Source organism: Phoca vitulina, unplaced genomic scaffold (assembly GCF_004348235.1).
Source record: "Phoca vitulina isolate PV1807 unplaced genomic scaffold, GSC_HSeal_1.0 scaffold22, whole genome shotgun sequence".
NCBI classification, from domain to species: Eukaryota; Metazoa; Chordata; class Mammalia; order Carnivora; family Phocidae; genus Phoca; species Phoca vitulina.
This window is the reverse complement of record NW_022589725.1, coordinates 18,707,161-18,713,803: the sequence shown is the minus strand read 5'-3', so window position 1 is coordinate 18,713,803 and position 6,643 is coordinate 18,707,161.

Below are 6,643 nucleotides of genomic sequence, written 5' to 3'. Positions count from 1 at the left end.
TCACTGATCTGATCATACTTACATTGATTCTAAATTGAGGCCAACATAGAAAGGCAAGGAAGATAGCTTGGTTTCCCCAAAAAGACAACCTACAACAATAGGAAAAGACACCATAAGTTAAAGTGACTCTATCTCTGTGAAGGTCTAACTTTACCTTAGATAAGTAGCAGTATCTCAAATATTGGACATTCCTATAAAGGAGCAGCCTATGCAAGAACAGCATGAGATTCCACTGAGTGGCCTTCATGTATCTCCTAAAACTCAGGACCTGCCAAAATTCAAAGTTAAGAACACGGGAAGGGAATGAGATGTACATTCTCACTTTGATGTCATTGATGTGTGAGCTTTGAAAACTCACAAGCTTTCTGGGCCTCAGTTTTCCCATCTATAAAATGATTGCATTGGATCAAAACTCTAAAGTACATTCTAGCATTACAATTTGGAAGGGAAATCAAATTATCCAACTCATGGTTGCAAATTAAATTTGCTATGACACTCTATTGCGTTCATACTTCCCATTCTTCCAAAGTTCAAGTTCAACCATCATTTTTATTTTTTTTTATTTTTTATTTTTATTTAACTAACACTTTGATACATAAAATTATATAATTCATAATGATTTCCTCAAGATACCAAATAAAATGAAAGCTTCCCCGTAGCTTCATGGAGACAAAATTTTCTACACATTTAAATTCTGCTTTAAAGTAGGGGAAAAAAATTTATACACTAGATGTTAATAATGGTTATCCTAGGTAGGGAGAGTGTGGTAATTTTTACCTCCTTCATTGTATGTATCTTAATGTTCTAAAACTATCACACTGAAGATGTATTACATTTGTAATAAATAAAAAATAAGTAGTATGTTTTAAAAGTCTGTTTTAAACAGAGTACCACAAAAAAATCTTTAAAAAAAACACAAATAAATAAATAAAAAGCAGAATCACACCCATAAATACTGAACAAACTGATGGTTGCCAGAGGGGATAGGGTTGGGGGGATAAGCAAAATGGATGAAGGGGAGTGGGAGATACAGGCTTCCAGTTATGGAATGAATAAGCCAAGGGAATAAATAGCAGAGCATAAGGAATATAGTCAATAATATTTTAATAGCATTGTATGGTGACAGATGGTAGCTACATTTGCGGTGAACATAGCATAATGTATAAACTTGTCAAATAACCATGTTATACACCTGGAACTAATGTAACATTGTGTGTCAATTATACTCAAATAAAAAAATTATTGGAAAAAAAGAGTGCCCAAATCACACCATCACTCAAATTCTCTCGTTAGAGCAGTTGGTATTTCATATTTACTTTATCTATACTACTATTAATATGAATAGTACAATAAAAGTATTATGTTACAGCTATTTTTTACATTAGATGTATTTGGGTTTTTTTGTTTTCTTTTTAAAGATTTTTTATATATTTATTCGAGAGAAAGAGAGAGTGGAGGAGCAGAGGGAGAGGGACAAGCAGACTCTGCACTGAGCGTGGAGCCTGACGCAGGACCAGAGATCATGACCTGAGCTGAAACCAAGAGTCGGATGCTCAACCGACTGAGCCACCCAGGTGCCCCTAAATACATTTGTTTTCAACTCTATTGAGATATATTTTATATATCATAAAATTCATCCATTTCAAGTGTACAATATAATGATTTTTAGTAACTTTATCAATGGTACAACCTTCACCGTAAGTCAATTTTGGAACATTTCATCTCCCCAGTAAGAATCCTTGTGCCCATTTACAACAAATAGCTCTTCCCCCACACACCTGAGTCTCAGAAAACCACTAATCTACTTGTTTTCCCTATCAATTTGCCTTTTCTGGACATTTTATATAAATGGAATCATATAGCATGATGACTGTGTCTGGTTTCTTTCATTCCACATAATGTTTTTGAAGTTCATCTTTAATGTAGCATGTGTCAACAGTCCATTCCTTTTCATTGGTAAATAATAGTCCATTGTACGGTTATGTAATATTTTGTTTATTCATTCACCTTCCAGTTATTTCTTATATCTATTTTTAACAACATTTTTATTTCTACTATACTGCTTTCCTTCTTCCTCTCTGTTTTCATTACTTATCAATGTTATCACTCCTAGAATACAATGTCAAGTAAGTTGATTCTTTTCCAGAGCTTTTGGAGAGGAACTGAGGCCTGCCAATAACTAGAGACAGCTTGCCAGTCATATGGATGAGCCATCTCGGAGGGAGATCTTCTGGTCCCAGTTAATTCCCATTTGACATCTTGACTACAGCTTCATGAGAGACCCTGAGCCAGAGCCACCTAGCTAAGATGCTCTCAAATTACTGGCCCAGAGAAAACATGTGAGATAACAGATGTATATTACTGTTTTAAGCCACCTAATTTTGAAGTCATTTGTTATGCAGCTATAGATGACAAAGAGATAACAGATGGTCTTCTGTATTCCAGAAATTAACCCAAAACTTTCTTTGTTTATGTTTTCCTATATTCCCCCCATCCACTTTCAGCAACTTTATGAATTTATTTCTTTAGTATTTCATTTTAATAGGTTTTGGGAAAGAGAGAGGAATATTTGCATGCAGTCTACCATCTTGTACCAGACCTCAGACTATTTTGTTGGAAATGATGCACATTTTTCTTAAATGAAACCTGAAACTAAACTGTTCGGGGGGAGGACCACCATTCTCCCCATACCATAGTTGTTGATCACAATCTGTCCTTTTGTACTTGCTGACAACCTACTTTCTTGGAAAGATAAGAAAGTTTGTTAAAATTCCTGAAAAAGTTGGAAAGGAACAACCATGTGCACATGAAAATCACCTGGGGAGCTTATCTCAAATGCAGATTTTTAGACCTACTCACAAAGATTCTTGAATGGGGCCTTTTGTGTGTGTGTGTGTGTGTGTGTGTGTGTGTGTGTGTTTAAAGGAGCACTATAGGCAATGGAAAAGAACAATGGAATGGATTAGAATAGACAGTCCAGAAATAGATCAAAAATAACCATACAACTTTAATACATGATAAAGATGGCATCTTAAATCACTACGGCAAAGATGAACTTTTAATAAATGGTTCTGGGATAACTGGTTTGCCACTTGAGAAAAGATTTAAAAAATTACTGACCTCACACTATACAGAAGAATAGACTACAATTACTATCAAATGAAAGATCTAATATAAAAAATGAAATCAAACAAGTTCTGGAAATTTGCATGGGTGAATTCCTCTATAACCTGCCTGTAGGAAAAAGTTTTCTGATTATCATTAAAATCTGGATGCAATAAACAAACACCTCAGATGATACTTTTGCAGGTTGTCCCTAGATGTGATGCAGAAAGATAGCATACATATATGTGGCTGAGACTATATATTTTGTGTATCATGTCTACTAGGCTTACATGAAAAACTGCATAGAAGTTTTATGATATGCATTGTATAATTTATTTGTATAAAGACTTTTTAGTTCCTGAAAAAACAGGGCACCCCCGTTCATTACTTAACTCTTGTCTAGTTAACTTACTAAATTCCCCTAACCTCAGCTAGATGGAACACAGAAGGACAGGGCTTGTCCAACATTTGCCAAGGTGAGGGATGTGACCTCCCTCTCTCCAAGTGTTTTCACTATCTCTGTGAAATTATGTCCTCCCCACACTATAAATGGCTTGCTCTATATTCAAGAGGAGCTTCTGAGTTCTGCCTCATCACTTAGGTTAATATTTCTTACCACCAACCAAACATAAAACTTGTCACTTGAATTCATCAACCAGGCCAGAAAACGCTGCTCTTCCAACTCCAGTCAACACTTATTAGTTAAAGAATGTAGGGTGGCTTTGTAGCTGAGTATTATTTTCAAAGCAGTGAATTGTATAGCTTTACATTAAGAATTTAATTACAGTTTACATATGTACTAGTAACACTTGCCAGATTTCACTTGGCAAACTGGCAACAACATTAGCACTCAACTTTCCCTTAAAGGAAAGGAAATGTACTTAGAAGTGTTAGGGCTCTAAAATGTTACTTAGAATCACCAGAGAACTGAATCCGGTATTTATTTGTATATGTTCTTTGTGTGACAACCAACTGCCAAATTGCTGAAGAGCTGAATCAGCTTGCTACCCACTGGTAACTTCTAGAACTTTCTCTATTTGGGGCTTTTCCACCATGAATATTTAGAGAAACTTCCTGTGCTATAGAATAAAACCAATGATATTTGCCACTGTTCCAGTGGTCACTATGACAGGAGAAAGCCCCTCCGAAGCATTTGGGGCTATAAGACAAAGCAAGTTGTAAATGATGTGAGATAAAGATACAATTATATTTTCTTTTTCCTTATGGTTAACCAATTACCCCAGCATTATTCAGTGAATAATTAATCCTTTTCCCACTGATCTCTATTGCCGTCTATGTCATATTTAGGACATTTTATAAATTTTTCACCATTGTCTTCACTTTTTTCTTCCAGTTTATCCTTGTACCATACCACTCTGTCAGTTCTATGTAGCTCTATCATAAGTCTTGATATATTAAAGAGCCATCTTCATCCCACCCCACCCCCACACACCTTAGTTACATTCTTCAGTAGTCTCTCAGCTATTCTTGGTCATTTGCTCTCCCATATAAAATTTAGAAGCAGCTTATAAGATTCCATAAAATACCTTCTGTGTTTTCACTGGAAGTGTACGGGATCTGCAGATAATTTAGGAGAGACTTGAACATCTTAAAAAGATTTATTATTCCCTTCCAAGAATATGGTATTTCTCTACTTATTTCAATCCTTTTTAATGCCTCACAACAAAATTTTATAATTTTCTTCAAAAGTTACTACATTAAATTTAGATTTAATCCTAGGTATTATAGATAGATGATAAAGTTAAGTAGATGATAGACTAGATAGAAAGATAAAAAGATAAATAGACAGATAGAATTACTGTGATAAAAAATCACCTAAATTTCATTTTCTATTTTCTGCAAATATGTAGAAATGCAAATTACTTTATATATTAATTTGATATCCAGCCTCTTTGTTAAGCTCTTAACTATTCTAATTATTTCCCGATTGTTTCTTTTGTATTTTCTTATAGACATTCATCTATGGATAATGATAGATCTACCTTTCCAAACTTTATACTATTTATTTTTCTTCTGTAACTATGCTTACCCAACTGATTTTGCTTAACATTTGCCTAGTAGATCTTTTTCTATCCAAAAGACCTTACAGTTTAATTATGGCATAGGTAAGCAATGTATTGCTGGATTCTGTTTTTTTATACAGTCTATTATTTTTGAAATGGTTACTGATCTACTTGGTATTTATTACTACAATCTTATTTTGTGCTTTATTTTTTTTTATAACTCTGTTTTCTTGCCTTCTTTACTATTAATTCTCCCCACTGTATTTTTTCTCTTACTTTTTTTTTTCTTTTTTGGTTGTTGCCTTAAAAAACTTGAATGAGGGAATTTAATGCAACACAATGTAAAGTTAAATCAATATAAAAACAAGACCCTAGAACTGAACATTCCTCTCTTGATTATGTTTCTTATTCAATATTTTACCTTTGTCTTATTTTTCTAACCTATCAATTAGATATTACTTTTGCTTTTTATAGTAAGTGTTTATTTAGATAAACACAGATACCATATTTTTGGCTTACAATTCCTTGCATTTCAGGAGCTTCCATTTAAGATTATTTTTTCTTTTTCCTGAAAAACATATCTTAGAAATTATTTAAATGAGAACCTATAAATTAACATATATTTTTAAAATTCCAGTCTAGTTAACATGCAGCATTGTATTAGTTTCAGATGTACAATATAGTGATTCAACAATTCTGTACATTACTCAGTGCTCATTGTGATAAGTATACTCTTAATCTCCTTCACCTATTTCACCCATCCCCCTCTGATAACCAGTTGTATGTTCTCTATAGTTAAGAATCTGTTTCTTGGTTTGTCTTTTATTGTCTTTGTTTTGTTTCTTAAATCCCACTTATGAGTGAAATCATATGGTATTTGTCTTTCTCTGACTAATTCCACTTAGCATTATATCCTCTAGCTCCATCCATGTTGTTGCAAATGGTAAGATCTCATTCTTTTTATGGCTGAGTAATATTCCAGTGTGTGTGTGTGTGTGTGTGTGTGTGTGTGTGTGTGTGTGTGTATGACATCTTCTTTATCTATCAATGGACACTTGGGTTACTTCCATAATTTGATTATAAGCAATGCTGCAAGAAACATAGGGTTGCATATATCTTTTCAAATTAGTGTTTTCTTATTCTTTGAGTAAACACCCAATAGTGGAATTACTGGATCATATCGTAATTCTATTTTAAATTTTTTGAGGAGCCTCCATACTGTTTTCCACAGTGGCTGCACCAGTTTGCATTTTCGCCAATAGTGCATAAAAGTTCCTTTTTCTACATATCCTCACCAACACTTCTTGTTTCTTGTGTTTTTTATTTTAGCCTTTCTGACAGGTATGAGGTAATATCTCATTGTGGTTATGATGAGTGATGTTGAGCATCTTTTCATGTGTCTGCTGGCCATCTGTATGTTTTCTCTGGAAAAATGCCTGTTCATGTCTTCTGTCCATTTTTAACTGGGTTATTTGTTTTTGGTTTTTTTTTTTTTTTTTTTTGGTGCTGAGTTG